Source organism: Mixophyes fleayi, chromosome 7, assembly GCF_038048845.1.
Source record: "Mixophyes fleayi isolate aMixFle1 chromosome 7, aMixFle1.hap1, whole genome shotgun sequence".
Lineage (NCBI taxonomy): Eukaryota > Metazoa > Chordata > Amphibia > Anura > Limnodynastidae > Mixophyes > Mixophyes fleayi.
The window spans coordinates 4,943,406-4,961,977 of record NC_134408.1 but is presented as its reverse complement, the minus strand read 5'-3'; the positions used below and the strand labels follow the sequence as shown (position 1 = coordinate 4,961,977).

Genomic DNA, 18,572 nt, shown 5'->3' with positions numbered 1-18,572 from the left:
GTCACATCAGCAAGCTGAGGCGTTACTTTCACTTTCCACACATAAATAGCATACTTTACAGACATACATGTGACCTGGTGCTGGGCTGTGTCTAATTCCTTTGTGTCATTTAGTAATAACTATTATAAGTAATATATGTAATGGTTAACTCATGGCACTAATAATTATTCATCACTTCTGAAATGTAAAAACAAAGAAATAAAGACAGAGGATAATATCTGTTGCATTTGACACCACAGTATCCCCACATCCGTTGCCTCACTTATCTGTGCTGCAGAGGACCCAGCCCCTGTGGAGGACTCTGTGGTCTGTGACATGAATAGTTCTCTATCTAATAGCAGCAGAACTGGTTGGGGCAGTGATAGTGCTCTGTTGCTCACTAGGATTAGAGTACATGAAAAGCTTCACAACTTTGGTGACTAGAGTGAGATTTTGCAAAAGATTCCAGACACAGAGATACATTACACAGCACTCTGTTTCTATATTAAGGCAGTTGACTGCCCACTGTACATTTGGTGTTCTGCATGGTGAAATGATAAGGGATCAACTTATTGTAAGGACATAATACTGGGTCCCATATAGTAATACATACAGAACCTTAACTAGGACAGGAACCCATCCTGTATATAAAGTATATAAACTAGCTTTGCCATGATCATCTTTTAGAAAACTTAGTATAAATTATATTTATAGAACCTTCTCCATCACAGATTTATACAAAAAAACAATTTGCTCTTGGTCGCACATTGCACTTTGTGTTCTACCGTACATTTTATAACAGTTCTTGTCCTTATTTTAGTAAAAAAATAGGGTTCTGTCTGTGCTGACCTCCTTAGCAGAATAATTCTGCCTATAGTATAAAGATCTTCCATCCAGTATCCCTAATTTATGGAGCCATTCTTTAATAAGACTAGCATGTCTCAATTTCTTAATATTGTAACACAGGCACACTGTTAAGGCTATAAAATACCAAGATAAACTTTTAGAACAAATAGGTAATGAGGTGTTCACCTTTAGCAGCCACCTTTCCCGTAGAGCTGAGTATGCTCATATGTACTTGAATGCCCCCAGGTATTAAGCTCAGCGTAGTAAAGGATTATCTATGGCGGCAGAAGCGCAGCTGAAACAGGAGTCAGGAGCCATGAGGATGGAGCAGGTGGTCAGTGGTATTCCAGGATCAGGGGTCCGAAGTAGGCAGAGTAGTCAAGAAAATAGGCTAACGGATAAGGGTCACAAGCAAAACAGTAAATTCCAATGTTCAGGCAGAGGTCAGGGCTACAAGCAAACAGGCATGGTCCAGTTCCAGGCAAAGGTCACAACGAGGAGTCAATCAGAATTCAGGAGACAATGAGCAGCTCAGCAACTACACAGGTAGAGAAAGCTATAACTGGCAGGGAGGCTAAGCCCTCCCTGTTTTAAATACATAAACTGTCCAAGCAGAATTGAGGAGGTGCTGGAGATCTAATCAGCCTCCTGGGGCTGAAACTACCAAATTAATCTAATCTGCGCCTGTGGAGGGCTGTGTCAGATATAGCGTCCTGGCCGTTGCCATGATGACGGCTGGGACCTGGAAGCCGGAAGTGACGTCCCGGCTGTTGCCATGGTAGCCGGGACGCAAGCAGGAGAGGAGAGCAGCGGATCACCGTGGCTTATAACACACTTCTGGTGATGCAGACACAAACACTCTCTTGCTTTTTACTTTGCTTTTATTGTCAGGATGGCAAAGTATTTGACAACATAAAGTTCAACACACTTTCTGGTGACCCTAATACTAAGTTAACAGAGACCAGCTCTGTAGACACCGGCCAACATATTCAGCATCGGTCACATTGAGCAATGAAAACAGACATGTTTAAATACTTTACCCTCCTCCCACAGCCCTAGCTTGATGGACAGATGAAACTCCCACCTTGCCTTTATAAAGGAGATCTTATCAGGTGCTCTGTTGTGATTAGCCTTAGGGAAGACTCACCCTGAGCTTGCTGCTAGATGTGGAAAAAAGAAAACTCCAAACCATTTCAAAACATGTAAGTTACTTTACTATTATTTTGTCACATATATATATTCTCCCCCTGTATCTCTTTAACCTAGGCGCACTACTGTGCAAATGTGTAACTGTTTGCATCCGTGATCTGTCAGTTAGATACCTAACTCCTCTCTTAGAAGCCTGTGGTAAACAAACTTCCTTTGTCACACTATATACATACTTTTTCTTAGTTGATGCAAACAATCATTATTCAATGTGGAGAAAAAAGCATTTATTAGTTCACAGTTCTCATTGGGACTTTCAGTTTGTCGGTGCCAATCTCTTAGTAGGACTCCCCGTAGGGGAGAATGTGTTGCCACATATTTAGAAGGTAGAATAAAACATAGTTCTAAATAAGTCTCTGAATACATCAATTAATAATTAGCAAACATTAAAAGATCTCACTTCTCACCATATAAGGGAAGAATCTGATCCATTCACAGGTAACATCAGATGGTTTCCCTTTTTGGTTGCTCTACTCCTATTACCCAACGCCATACACGTTTCTCTACATTCAGTCTGGGTTTCATCAGTGGCACATAATCAGAGAGGTCTCTACAGACTATTATATACTCATGTGCACTAATTGATGCTCTTCAATATGCGCCCGCATCCTTTTTAATCGCATTTACATGAACACGCCCTTACTGTACTCATCCTATGCTTGCTCACCCCTTCCCTCGCCTGTTCTGTCTCTCTAGGTGGAACTCATGACCCCAGTGCTGTGATGCAGAAGTGCTACTAAACCACCGTAAATTCCTATATGCAAATTAAACACACCCAAAGATGAAGCCTTGTACAATTAACTTCATTTCTTTTGGGGTATTAGAATGAATCACAAATAATTTTAAAGCCTAGTAGATGTTGCCAATAACCTGGGGATGGTGCTGTCACTAGAGGATAATCTTGTGTCTTCATGTCAGACTTTGTTCACAAGTTGCAACACTGGGACTCTACCAGCTGTACTTAACTATATTTTAGCAGCAAAGTGTACTAGATCCAGAGGGTCAACTGTCTTTGTGACAAGACAAACATTCTCAGTGTTTCAGGGGATGTCCAGGTTGCAGTATGTATGTCCAGTCTTACTTGCTGCTACTTGAACATTTGAACTGTTCGGTGAAGCTCTAATGTCAGCCTTCAGGACAGGTATCATTTGTATGCAGGTGCGAATCCTAATAGGACTAACAATGTGGAAAACATTCACTATAAATGGACATTTGTGTGTGGTGGTGATATCCTGCTATGTGTTTAAGGGGTCTATTTACCAATGACTGCAGAATATGAATGAAACTTTTCAATCCTCATCACATAGATGCAGATTGAAAAGTTTCTCATATGTATTAAAAAATCAACAGAGGAACAGCCGTTCCGATAAATGGCTGCTCCTGTGAAGATTAACACTTACATTTCACTTGGGTCTTCTCTTCTACTCCCTGTACGGTGCTGCTCACCCCTCTTTCAATCCCTGTGCGCATGCGCCGACCGGTAAACTCGGGCATGCGCACAGAGATCCCTGTCTGACGGAACCTGAGGCATGTGATGGAGGGATCACATGATCCCTCCACACATTCGCTGTGCAGCTCTGCTCTTCGGAGCAGAGCTGTTTTCAGTGAAACTTTTCAATTATGGTAATGTACGCCAGCTTCAGATGACGCCAGCTTCAGTTGGCGTACATTACCATGATTGAAAACTAAGTATCAGTCATTGATACTTAGCGTTACTGAGAACTTCCCATACACTGTTATGGGGAGTGCTCAGTAAACTGAAGAGAGAAGCAAAGCAGCAGATATCTGAGATATCTGCTGCGATTCTGCAATAATACATAGTAATTTAGTGGTAAATCCCCGAAAACTGCAGTTTTCGGGGATTTACCTCTACATTACAGGGGGTAGATCTTTGATAAATAGGCCCCTTAGTGAGATGTCATGAATGAATGAATGATAGCCACTATACAAAATCTTTAAATGTTTTGCTGAACAGTTGGTGTGAATGGGGCCAGAATAAGATCAAACTTCAAACTATCTCTGCCATGAAGAGCGTTTGAGAAGATACTCTCAGCGGATTGCTTTGGGCTTGTCAGGATTAGCCCCAACCTCTACATTCTTCCACAGTAGATGGGTAAAGGAAGAAAAATGGGAACTACCACTTCCTGAATGACCGACCCTACCCATAGCTATTTTCAGTCTAAGCATATATACTGCTAACTGGGCCAGTCACATTCCTGATACTAAGCGTGCATATCTAAGCCTGAACACACCCAGTGACGGAATCACAGAATGTGTGACCATTTAGTTCCAGGCTGTCACATATCTCTTACAGAGAGACCTGTTCACTGATTTTAGCTACTTGCCTGCCAGTGGATTGGTTATAGCAATGCTTTGTCACTGCCCCTTCATTCTTGTGATTAAATTAAGCCATAATTAAGACTAAACCAGGTAGTATTTAGGAGAAAAAGTGAAAAGCTTATTGTATTAAAAGTAGGGTTAATAAATGGTTAGGACGTTGGAAGTTGATGTGAAGTTTACACTTTTGCACAGTACAGCTCTAACATTTCAGATATCTAACACAGATCATCTGTGTCTGATAGAGAGAAAGGATCTCATTTAGAATTGGGCTGATGCCAGTATTTTTGGCATAGATATACACATTTAAGAATTGCACATACACAGGAAAATGAGTCCATGCATAGATTTGTGCATGTCGTAGACTTGAGACTCCTTACACAGGCCTTGGAGGTGCAAAATAATGAGAAAATGGATGCATTCCCTTTTAAAAGGTGGGTACTGGAGGGCTGGTGCAGAGATTATGGTGGTGACCCTCAGCAGCACTTTCTATTTGGCTACTTGCCTAATGACCTCTATTCAATCATTAGCATTGTTGCTATTTAATATCAAGTCGCAGCTGTCTATTTTCATTACTTATATGTCATTTCCGTTTGGACTCCTGCAGGAAAGAAGTGTTAAATTTGATAATTGTAACTGTGTATCTTTGTGATGTTGCTGCTTTTTACAACTGTACAGTGTATAAATTGTTGAGCCCTGGCTTTGGAACCCAGAGCGTTCTGATAAAAGACTTGTGCTAGTGCTAGCAGGCGCATACAGGAGCGGGCTGGGCCGGACCGAAAATTGCTATTTTGGACCAGTGCATGAATCGGCCCAAGCAGATTCATCCTACATGATCCTCTTAACTATATGAATGTTGCTTAATCCCTATTAGTCAATGAACATGTTAAGTGTTCTGGTATATAGAACGCTGCTACACACAATACATGGATCTCCATGTGGTGTAATTGTTAGGGCTCGGAGTTGAGAGGTGCCTGTAAATGCTGTTTCCCCCACTGAGGCCCAGGAGGCTGGAGCAGCATTGTTCCCCCAAATGTTGCCATTCTATCATTCCCAGTATTGTCGTGTCCAACAGATCACTCAACAATACTGAATTATAAATTGGCACAAACTGAACCACACCCCTAATCTGTCCTGGCTATGCTCAAAAATGACAAACCACACCCCTTCCATGTAAGACCACACCCCTAATCTGTCCTGGCCATGCTCATATGTGACAAACCACTCCCCTTCCATGTAAGACCACTCCTCTTCCATGTAAGACCACTGCCCTTTCATAGAGGCCATGCTGCGTTTGACCATCAACGGTCCTTTGAGAATTAGAAAAGAAAAACACGTCCATCCTGCCAGGACCAGACACGTGTACGGAGCCTGTAGTGATAACTTTCAGCGCAGCTGAGTTATATGTTAAAGTAATGACCCAAGAACGAATAAGATCATTCTAGCTGTAATGTTTTAAACGATTTAACCTGTCGCTTAGTACTGTAGACCGATGTTGGTTATTTGTTTCTGTGTTGATCATTCCTATCATAACTCAGCTCTCACTGCAGCCTGTAAAACTTGTCAAACTCTATGAAACAGCCCTCAGGCACAAAATCACATCAGGTGGCAGCTAATTCTGAAATGTTATTTTCACTAATGTTTTCTACAGTTAGTCTGCGTCACATGATTGTATTGTGTGTCCCAAGTCTCACCACTAATCTACAGTACTTATGCTGTAATTCCCAGCAATGCCGTGTTCTACCTCTGCAGATCTCTCAATAATCCTGAATGAAAAATTGGTACAATATGAACCACACCCTAATCTGTCCTGGCCATTCTCCCGTGTAACATCCACAGTCTATATTATATTTTCTGCTGCTCTGAATGCCGTTACTTCTGTAAGCCTTCATGTGTTACTAAATGTATTAGACATTTTTAAATGACTTTATGAGTTTTAGCTATACCTGATCATTATTGTTTTATGTTAACATAAATATTTCTTTCAAAAAATAGTTTCTTATGGCAATTCCCTTATACATCTAATTGGAGTGCCAACAATTATAGACAGAGTTTACCCACTCAGATGTATGTATCCAATGTCTGTGTCTTACCTTTTGTCTTGTTACAGTAATCAATGTACATCTGCATCTCAGTTATAGATCTGTGTGATTTCTGGGAGTGATACAATATGACACAAAGGGATCTTTCTACCACAGACTTCCAGTCATTTTCTTTGGGGAGTGGAACAGGTTTATAAGTTACATTTTCTTTGTTCAGAAGCTCTTCCAGCCATGTTATATCCGTGTTATCCCAGTACAAGATCCCACTGTATTCTCTGTATAACTGGAATAAAACATAGATAATATAGATTAATATTACACTACTCACATTATACTTACCTGGACCCACCACTGTAACTTTGTCAAACAATTAATGCATTTACCTTGTAATTCACTTTCAGCGCAGACACATCAAACATCATACTGTTCATGGGAAATAAGACTTCTTTATATGTTTTTAATTAATTTATCAAATATTTATAATAACAGGATAACAAACATCAAATACTCATCATGATGAAACAAACAAGTGAAATAAAGATCTCTTATTGTGATGTATCTACTTGTAGGGAACAATTATCTATAAGACTGACACTGGCTAGATTTGATCTACTATAGTAGTTAAAAAAAAGTCATGATATCAGGAGATTTGGGGCAGTAAGAGAATAAATCTTTAAGACATAAGAGTATTATGTGCAATATTGTAGGACCCACAATCTAGATTAAGGACCTCATTTAGAGTCAGATGCAAAGTCTGTTTTAGGCGCAAGTGTCCAAGATGCAGGCGGATTTGGTGATTTCTGCACATGTATGATAGTGGTTTTTTTGTTGGATGCGCCTAAAACTAGAGATGCTCACTGACCCCCGTGTTTTGGTTTTGGTTTTAGTTTTGGATTTGGATTACCGTTGTGTTTTAGTTTTGGTTTTGGTTTTGCCAAACCGCCCTTGCATGTTTTGGTTTTGGTTTTGTTTTGCAATTTTGTTTAAAAATCAATGTTTTTGGGCATAAAATAACCAAATTTAGTGCTCCACCTGTTTCTTGGATAAGTAATATACTTGTAAAGCTATATAATTATGAAAAAAACAGTTTAATTCCTGATAGGCCGTCATTAATTCTACACACAAACCAGATTATCTTCCTCTCCATCTATGCATATTGGCAATGGGTGTATAAATATCTAAAGAAATGGACAAAGGCAGTTTGGTTTCTGTCTCTCTAGGCCCCCCTCCACTTGTAGAAAATAGTAACAAATTCAGCCGTTATAGACTGTACAATATAAATTAAAATGGACAAAGGCAGTTTGGTATCTGTCTGCATCAGATTCCCTCTCCACTAGGAGTAAAATAGAAAACTATTCAGCCGTTATAGAATCTAGAATATAAATAGAAATTGAGAATGGCAATTTGGTATCTGTCTGCATCATCCTCATCAATATCATCATTAGCGCCCTCGTCGCCTACACAAATCTCCCCCTCATCCTCTTCTAATTCCAAAGTGGCATCCTCAATTGGTGTATCACTGACTACACTCGGGCTGTTCAGGCACACATCAGCAGAACTGCTGAAAGGGCCCTTCTTTATGGATACACAAACAGAATGCTCACGATTAGACATCCCACTGTTGGATGGACTCTCCACATGGATTGGTGTCATTTCTGATTCAAAGCATACATTATCCTCTAATGCCTTACTGTTTTCTTGCAGCTCGTCTTTCCCGTATAACAGTAGTTGTGCACCACTTTTAGACTCCAAATTACTTGGTCTTGCTTGGTCACGAGTGACCATTCAAGAAGAAGGCTCAGTAATATTTTTTGATCTGCCACTAATAGAGAAAGGCGAAGGCCTCAATCTTTCTTTGCCACTGCATGTGTAGAATGGCATGTTGCCAATTTTTTTTTTTTATCGGCAGTTAACTTTTCCTCAGTTACACTTCTTTTTCGCTTCAACACGGTAAAAAAAAATTTGGGTGTGTTTTTTTCCCTGATTTAAAAAGACTATGTACTTTTACATAGGCTTTACCACATGACATACTGGGAAGACTACCATCAGGATGGTGCCAGCACCTGCTTGTTGATTCTGCTCATATGTGGACTGCTTGGAATCCATTTTAATGAGCCCAAACCACTTGTAGTGCAAAAAATTGTATAGATACTGCTGATAAATATCACTTTTGACAGCCTAAAAATTTGTGCTTCACACTGGGGATTATGGGACACCCCAAAGCACTTGTAGTGCAAAAATTGTATAGATGCTGCTGATAAATATCACTTTTGACAGCCAGAAAAATTAGTGTTTCACACTGGGGAATATGGGACACCCCAAAGCACTTGTAGTGCAAAATATTGTATTATATACTGCTGACAAATATGACTTTTGACAGCCAGAAAAATTAGTGTTTCAAACTGGGGAATATGGGAAACCCCAGAGCACTTGTAGTGCAAAAAATTGTATATATACTGCTGATAAATATCACCTTTGACAGCCAGAAAAAAATGTGTTTTACACTGGGGTATATGGGACACCCCAAAGCACTTATAGTGCAAACAATTGTATAGATACTGCTGATAAATATCACTTTTGACAGCCAGAAAAATTAGTGTTTCACACTGGAGAATATGGGACACCCGAAAGCACATGTAGTGCAAAAAATTGTATAGATACTGCTGATCAATATCTCTTTTGAAAGCCAGAAAAAATAATGTTTCACACTGGGGAATATGGGACACCCCAAAGCACTTGTAGTGCAAAATATTGTATAAGATGCTGCTGACAAATATGACTTTTGACAGCCAGAAAAATTAGTGTTTCAAACTGGGGAATATGGGAAACCCCAGAGCACTTGTAGTGCAAAAAATTGTATATATACTGCTGATAAATATCACCTTTGACAGCCAGAAAAATTAGTGTTTTACACTGGGGAATATGGGACACCCCAAAGCACCTGTATTGCAAAATATTGTATAGATGCTGTTGATAAATATCACTTTTGACAGCCAGAAAAATTAGTGTTTTACACTCGGGTATATGGGACACCCCAAAGCACTTGTAGTGCAAAAAATTGTATAGATACTGCTGAGAAATATCACTTTTGACAGCCAGAAAAATTAGTGTTTCACACTGGGGAATATGGGACACCCCAAAGCACTTGTAGTGCAAAATATTGTATTATATACTGCTGACAAATATGACTTTTGTCAGCCAGAAAAATTAGTGTTTCAAACTGGGGAATATGGGACACCCCAAAGCACCTGTATTGCAAAATATTGTATAGATGCTGTTGATAAATATCACTTTTGACAGCCAGAAAAACTAGTGTTTTACACTGGGGTATATGGGACACCCCAAAGCATTTGTAGTGCAAAAAATTGCATAGATACTGCTGATAAATATCACTTTTGACAGCCAGAAAAATTAGTGTTTCACACTGGAGAATATGGGACACCCCGAAAGCACTTGTAGTGCAAAAAATTGTATAGATACTGCTGATCAATATCTCTTTTGATAGCCAGAAAAATTAGTGTTTCACACTGGGGAATATGGGACACCCCAAAGCACTTGTAGTGCAAAATATTGTATTATATACTGCTGACAAATATGACTTTTGACAGTCAGAAAAAATAGTGTTTCACACTGGGGAATATGGGAAACCCCAAAGTACTTGTAGTGCAAAAAATTGAAAAAGAAGCCTCCTCTATCTTCCTCTTTTCCTGCTCTAACAATTGCAAATAGAATTGGAATTAATAATAGAATTGAATAGATTAGAATTGAAATAATAATACAAAGAATAAGGTGTACAATTATTGCTCTGTCCCTGCTCTAATACAGCCTGTGACCTAACCCTGCTCTCTCCCTCTGTCAATTGGTGATAGATTGCTGTGGAGGCTGGTATGTATGCTTTTCAAATCTCGAGAGAACCGAGCTCTGAAATACGAATACGTCACAATGATGTTTTGTCTCGATTTCAATACCAAACGGGCGGAGTTCGGGTGGGTTCAGATCTCTGGGAACCGAGCCCGCCCATCTCTACCTAAAACGGACTTTGCGTCCGACTCTAAATGAGGTCCTAAAAGAGCAGAAAATCACATTTTAAAAGTTCAAAGTGTTAAACTCAAAACTTGTAATTTTCACATGGAGCATTTCTACAACTACAGCAGTTTCATTTACAACTGACATAGACAGACACATACACCTTTCCATTATTTTATTTTTTACACATGGTATAATTAGAAATTCGAAACAAGAAACACAGCTAACTGCTGAATTTTTTGCTTACAACTGTTTTGTGAAATCAGATATTTGTCTTACCCTCCACCCTGCACATCTTCAGTATTTGCAGCAGGAAGATCAATTTGTAGATTGGAGGCCATAACGTCTATGTAGAGTCACTTAGGGATTGGAACTTCTGTATCTTTGCTGTTCCTGCAGATCACTGTACCTCTGCTGTCCCTTTAGATCACTGTTTCTCTGCTATCCCTTTAGATCACTGCATCACTGATGTTCCTGCAGATCACTGCACCTCTGCTGCTCCTGCAGATCACTGTGTCTTTGCTGCTCCTGCAGATCACTGTTCCTCTGCTGTTCCTGCAGATCACTGTTCCTCTGCTGTTCCTGCAGATCACTGTTCCTCTGCTGTTCCTACACCTTTGGATACACAACAGTAGAATATAAATTATTTTATTGTACAGTAGAGATGAGCGGGCTCGGATATCTGAAATCCGAGCCCACCCGAACGTTGCCGATCCGAGCCGGATCCGAGACAGATCCGGGTATTCCCGCCAATTGCAAAACTGAAACCGAGGCTCTGAGTCATAATCCCTTTGTCGGATCTCGCGATACTCAGATCCTATAAATTCCCCGCTAGCCGTCGCCATCTTCACTCGGGCATTGATCAGGGTAGAGGGAGGTTGTGTTAGGTGGTCCTCTGTCCTTCTATATCTCGTGCTGTGCTGTGCTGTTCAGTTCTGTGCTGTGCTGTGCTGTGCTGTGCTGTTCAGTTCTGTGCTGTGCTGTGCTGTGCTGTGTTCTGCTCAGTCCAGTGGTGCTGTGTCCTGTGCTCTGTCCTTCTGAGTTCAGTGGTGCTGCTGGGTCCTGTGCTGTGTCCTGTTCAGTCCAGTGGTGCTGTGTCCTGTGCTCTGTCCTTCTAAGGGCATTGTTATTTACCCATTATTCCCAAGTTAAAAAAAAAATTAAAAAAAGTTGTAAAAAAAAAAAAAAAGGATTATAAAAAAAAAAAAATCAAAAAGAATATCCAAAAACAATCCTGCAGTATAAGTCCATTGGTACTGCAATATTACAAAGTTCACTGATTCTGCAGTATAAGTCCAGTGGTACTGCTATATTCCAAAGTTCACTGATTCAGCAGTATAAGTCCAGTGGTACTGCTATATTCCAAAGTTCACTGATTCAGCAGTATAAGTCCAGTAGTACTGCAATATTACAAAGTTCACTTATTCAGCAGTATAAGTCCAGTGGTACTGCTATATTACAAAGTTCACTGATTCAGCAGTATAAGTCCAGTGGTACTGCTATATTACAAAGTTCACTGATTCAGCAGTATAAGTCCAGTGGTACTGCTATATTACAAAGTTCACTGATTCAGGAGTATAATTCCAGTGGTACTGATATATTACAAAGTTCACTGATTCAGCAGTATAAGTCCAGTGGTACTGCTATATTACAAAGTTCACTGATTCAGCAGTATAAGTCCAGTGGTACTGCTATATTACAAAGTTCACTGATTCAGCAGTATAAGTCCAGTGGTACTCTCCTGTGCCGCATATAATTTTTAAAGGCTTTGCCGAGTGTGTGTGGCTTAGGGGTACGCTCTCTTGTGCTACATATAATGGAAAACAAAAATTTGGAGGATAAAGTAGGGAAAGATCAAGACCCACTTCCTCCTAATGCTGAAGCTGCTGCCACTAGTCATGACATAGACGATGAAATGCCATCAACGTCGTCTGGCAAGCCCGATTCCCAATCTCCTAGTACAGGGCATGTAAAATCCAAAAAGCCCAAGTTCTCAAAAAGTAGCAAAAAGAGAAACTTAAAATCATCTGAGGAGAAACGTAAAGTTGGCAATATGCAATTTACGACACGTAGTGGCAAGGAACGGCTTAGGCCCTGGCCCGTGTTCATGACTAGTGGTCCAGCTTCACCCAAGGATCTAAGCCCTCCTCCTCTCCCCCCCTACAAAAAATTTAAGAGAGTTATGCTGTCAGCAACAACAACAAAACAGCAAGAACTCTGCCTTCTAAACAGATGACATCACAAATCCCCAAGGCGAGTCCAAGGGTGTTGGTGGTTGTGAAGCCTGACCTTCCCATCACTGTACGGGAAGAGGTGACTCCATCCAGCATTTGCAGCACGCCCTCTGCATATGCTGGAAGGATCACCCACAGTCCAGTTACAGATTTGGCTAATGAAGGTGTGAATGTTGTACTCCGGGAGGAGGATATTGATGTAGCTGGCGCTGTAGAGGATGTTGATGATTATGATGCAGACAGATACCAAATTGCCTTTCTCAATTTCTATTTATATTCTAGATTATATAACGGCTGAAAAGTTTTCTGTTTTACTCTTGGTGGAGAGGGGATCTGATGCAGACAGATACCAAACTGCCTTTGTCCATTTCTTTGTATATTTGAATTTCTAGTTCTACAGTCTATGCAGGCTGCTTTTTTATTTTCAACTACAAGTGTAGGGCGGGGGGGGGGGGGGGGCATAGATAGCCAATAAAGTAACGTGGTCCATTTAATTTCACTTTCTAGCTCCACAGTCTGTGCAGCCTGCTTTTTTTATCTTCAAAGTATTTACAAGCCTTGCAATCTAAATTAACAAGAGGTAGTGACGCGCTAGAACTCCACCGTCTATATGCTGCAGAGGATGGAGGAGCATCAAAAGGCCATTCAAGCCTACACAGCCACCTACGACATAGGAGAAGGAGTGGGGATGTGCCTGAGTCAAGCGCACTGGAGAATGATTTCCGTGCTGTGCAAGGTTCTGCAGCCATTTCAACTTGCCACACGAGAAGTCAGTTCCGACACTGCCAGCTTGAGTCAGGTGATTCCCCTGATCAGGCTTTTGCAGAAGCAGCTGGAGAAAGTGAGGGAGGAGCTGGTACACCATTGCGATTCCACCAAGCATGTAGCTCTTGTGGATGAAGCCCTTCGTACGCTTTGCCAGGATCCGAGGGTGGTCAGTCTTTTAAAGTCCGAGGAATACATTCTGGCCACCGTTCTCGATCCTCGGTTTAAAGCGTATGTTGTGTCTCTGTTTCCGGTGGACACAAGTCTACAGCGGTGCAAAGACCTGCTGGTCAGGAGATTGTCCTCTGAAGAGGACCGTGACATGCCACCAGCTCCACCTTCATTTTCATCACTGTTTGTGCAGTTCCAAAAAAGAGAAACTGCCATTTCAATTGCTACCTTCTTTCTTTCTGTATTTCCTGTGTTCTGTGGTCTGTTCTGCTAAGGGCATTGTTATTTCCAAGTTATCCAAAAGTCCAAAAAAAAAAAAAAAAAATTTATAAAAAAAATTATAAAAAATTTATTTAAAAAAAAGAAATAAAAAATGTTCCAAAAATAATTGGGAAAAAATATTACAAAATTTAAAAAAATCTAGCTTGTACTGCTATTTAAAAGTCTAACTATGATCATTCACTGTTGCTGTACCGAAAAATAATAGGTACTGCTATTAAAGTACAGTCCAGTGGTACTCTCCTGTGCCGCAGATAATTTGTAAAAGCTTTGCCGAGTGTGTGTAGTTATGTATGACAGGTTTTAAGAAGAGGCACAACACTGACAACCTGTTAGAGAAACTGAGGGAAATAATCTCTCTGTGGCTCACCCCACTTAGACTCTCCTGGGGATTCGAATAACTGACATTTCTATTACTACCTTCTTTCTTTCTCTATTTAAAAGAAACTAAATAACTGACATTTCTAGTACTACCTTCTTTCTTCATCTATTTAAAAAAAAAAAAACCTGCCATTTCTAGTACTACCTTCTTTCTTTCTATATTTAAAACAAAAAAAAACCTGTCATTTCTATTACTACGTTAATTGTTTGTGCAGTCACAAAAAAGAGGAACTGCGCCCTTAACTGCTATGTTGGTTTTAGAGGTCCATCCGCTGTCCGCCATCTGTTCCCTGGAATTCAGACCAGTTGAGGTTTTTTTTATTATATTGTGGCCCCGGTATCAAATTGGGTACCGGGCCACTCCACTACGCAGTCCAGATACTTGTTTGGTGGAATTCAGACCAGTTGAGGGTTTTTTTATTATATTGTAGGGACCACTCCACTAAGCAGTCCAGATACTTGTTTGGTGGAATTCAGACCAGTTGAGGGTTTTTTTATTATATTGTGGGGACCACTCCACTACGCAGTCCAGATACTTGTTTGGTGGAATTCAGACCAGTTGAGGGTTCTTTTATTATATTGTGGGGACCACTCCACTACGCAGTCCAGATACTTTTTTGGTGGAATTCAGACCAGTTGAGGGTTTTTTTTGTATTATATTGTGGGGACCACTCCACTACACAGTTCAGATACTTTTTTGGTGGAATTCAGACCAGTTGAGGGTTTTTTTTGTATTATATTGTGGGGACCACTCCACTACGCAGTCCAGATACTTCTTTGGTGGAATTCAGACCAGTTGAGGGTTGTTTTATTATATTGTGGGGACCACTCCACTACGCAGTCCAGATACTTTTTTGGTGGAATTCAGACCAGTTGAGGGGTTTTTTATTATATTGTGGCCCCGGTATCAAATTGGGTACCGGGGCCACTCCACTACGCAGTCCATATACTTGTTTGGTGGAATTCAGACCAGTTGAGGTTTTTTTTATTATATTGTGGGGACCACTCCACTACGCAGTCCAGATACTTTTTTGGTGGAATTCAGACCAGTTGAGGGTATTTTTTTATTATATTGTGGGGACCACTCCACTACGCAGTCCAGATACTTGTTTGGTGGAATTCAGACCAGTTGAGGGTTTTTTTATTATATTGTGGGGACCACTCCACTACGCAGTCCAGATACTTTTTTGGTGGAATTCAGACCAGTTGAGGGTTCTTTTATTATATTGTGGCCCCGGTATCAAATTGGGTACCGGGGCCACTCCACTACGCAGTCCAGATACTTGTTTGGTGGAATTCAGACCAGTTGAGGGTTCTTTTATTATATTGTGGGGACCACTCCACTACGCAGTCCAGATACTTTTTTGGTGGAATTCAGACCAGTTGAGGGTTTTTTTTGTATTATATTGTGGGGACCACTCCACTACACAGTTCAGATACATTTTTGGTGGAATTCAGACCAGTTGAGGTTTTTTTTATTATATTGTGGGGACCACTCCACTACGCAGTCCAGATACTTCTTTGGTGGAATTCAGACCAGTTGAGGGTTGTTTTATTATATTGTGGGGACCACTCCACTACGCAGTCCAGATACTTTTTTGGTGGAATTCAGACCAGTTGAGGGTTTTTTTATTATATTGTGGCCCCGGTATCAAATTGGGTACCGGGGTCACTCCACTACGCAGTCCATATACTTGTTTGGTGGAATTCAGACCAGTTGAGGTTTTTTTTATTATATTGTGGGGACCACTCCACTACGCAGTCCAGATACTTTTTTGGTGGAATTCAGACCAGTTGAGGGTTTTTTATTATATTGTGGGGACCACTCCACTACGCAGTCCATATACTTGTTTGGTGGAATTCATACCAGTTGAGGTTTTTTTTATTATATTGTGGGGACCACTTCACTACGCAGTCCAGATACTTTTTTGGTGGAATTCAGACCAGTTGGGGTTTTTTTTATTATATTGTGGGGACCACTCCACTACGCAGTCCAGATACTATTTTGGTGGAATTCAGACCAGTTAAGGTTTTTTTTATTATATTGTGGCCCCGGTATCAAATTGGGTACCGGGGCCACTCCACTACACAGTCCAGATACTTGTTTGGCAGAATTCAGACCAGTTGAGGGTTCTTTTATTATATTGTGGGGACCACTCCACTACGCAGTCCAGATACTTTTTTGGTGGAATTCAGACCAGTTGAGGGTTTTTTTTGTATTATATTGTGGGGACCACTCCACTACACAGTTCAGATACTTTTTTGGTGGAATTCAGACCAGTTGAGGGTTTTTTTTGTATTATATTGTGGGGACCACTCCACTACACAGTTCAGATACTTTTTTGGTGGAATTCAGACCAGTTGAGGTTTTTTTTATTATATTGTGGGGACCACTCCACTACGCAGTCCAGATACTTCTTTGGTGGAATTCAGACCAGTTGAGGGTTGTTTTATTATATTGTGGGGACCACTCCACTACGCAGTCCAGATACTTTTTTGGTGGAATTCAGACCAGTTGAGGGGTTTTTTTATTATATTGTGGCCCCGGTATCAAATTGGGTACCGGGGTCACTCCACTACGCAGTCCATATACTTGTTTGGTGGAATTCAGACCAGTTGAGGTTTTTTTTATTATATTGTGGGGACCACTCCACTACGCAGTCCAGATACTTTTTTGGTGGAATTCAGACCAGTTGAGGGTTTTTTTATTATATTGTGGGGACCACTCCACTACGCAGTCCATATACTTGTTTGGTGGAATTCATACCAGTTGAGGTTTTTTTTATTATATTGTGGGGACCACTTCACTACGCAGTCCAGATACTTTTTTGGTGGAATTCAGACCAGTTGAGGGTTTTTTTATTATATTGTGGGGACCACTCCACTACGCAGTCCAGATACTATTTTGGTGGAATTCAGACCAGTTAAGGGTTTTTTTATTATATTGTGGCCCCGGTATCAAATTGGGTACCGGGGCCACTCCACTACACAGTCCAGATACTTGTTTGGCAGAATTCAGACCAGTTGAGGGTTCTTTTATTATATTGTGGGGACCACTCCACTACGCAGTCCAGATACTTTTTTGGTGGAATTCAGACCAGTTGAGGGTTTTTTTTATTATATTGTGGCCCCGGTATCAAATTGGGTACCGGGGCCACTCCACTACACAGTCCAGATACTTGTTTGGCAGAATTCAGACCAGTTGAGGGTTCTTTTATTATATTGTGGGGACCACTCCACTACGCAGTCCAGATACTTTTTTGGTGGAATTCAGACCAGTTGAGGGTTTTTTTTATTATATTGTGGCCCCGGTATCAAATTGGGTACCGGGGCCACTCCACTACACAGTCCAGATACTTGTTTGGTGGAATTCAGACCAGTTGAGGTTTTTTTTTATTATATTGTGGGGACCACTCCACTACGCAGTTCAGATACTTGTTTGGTGGAATTCAGACCAGTTGAGGTTTTTTTTATTATATTGTGGGGACCACTCCACTACGCCGTCCAGATACTTTTTTGGTGGAATTCAGACCAGTTGAGGGTATTTTTTTATTATATTGTGGGGACCACTCCACTACGCAGTCCAGATACTTGTTTGGTGGAATTCAGACCAGTTGAGGGTTTTTTTATTATATTGTGGGGACCACTCCACTACGCAGTCCAGATACTTTTTTGGTGGAATTCAGACCAGTTGAGGGTTCTTTTATTATATTGTGGCCCCGGTATCAAATTGGGTACCGGGGCCACTCCACTACGCAGTCCAGATACTTGTTTGGTGGAATTCAGACCAGTTGAGGGTTCTTTTATTATATTGTGGGGACCACTCCACTACGCAGTCCAGATACTTTTTTGGTGGAATTCAGACCAGTAGAGTTTTTTTTTATTATATTGTGGGGACCACTCCACTACGCAGTCCAGATACTATTTTGGTGGAATTCAGACCAGTTAATGGTTTTTTTATTATATTGTGGCCCCGGTATCAAATTGGGTACCGGAGCCACTCCACTACACAGTCCAGATACTTGTTTGGCGGAATTCAGACCAGTTGAGGGTTTTTTTATTATATTGTGTGGACCACTCCACTACGCAGTCCAGATACTTTTTTGGTGGAATTCAGACCAGTTGAGGTTTTTTTTGTTATATTGTGGCCCCGGTATCAAATTGGGTACCAGGGCCACTCCACTACGCAGTCCAGATACTTGTTTGGTTGAATTCAGACCAGTTAAGGGTTCTTTTATTATATTGTGGGGACCACTCCACTACGCAGTCCAGATACTTTTTTGTTGGAATTCAAACCAGTTGAGGT

The 18,572-nt window shown here is 40.8% G+C and overlaps 1 long non-coding RNA gene across 1 annotated transcript in view; it reads left to right on the top strand.

Annotated features, from left to right (window-relative positions):
- Positions 1-1,946: 1,946 nt before the first annotated feature.
- Positions 1,947-18,572, top strand: part of LOC142098587 (uncharacterized) — a 29,542-nt gene continuing 12,916 nt past the window's right edge. The window contains exon 1 of the long non-coding RNA XR_012678359.1: positions 1,947-2,027. This is a non-coding gene — a long non-coding RNA (uncharacterized LOC142098587). The remainder of the gene's footprint in view (positions 2,028-18,572) is intronic.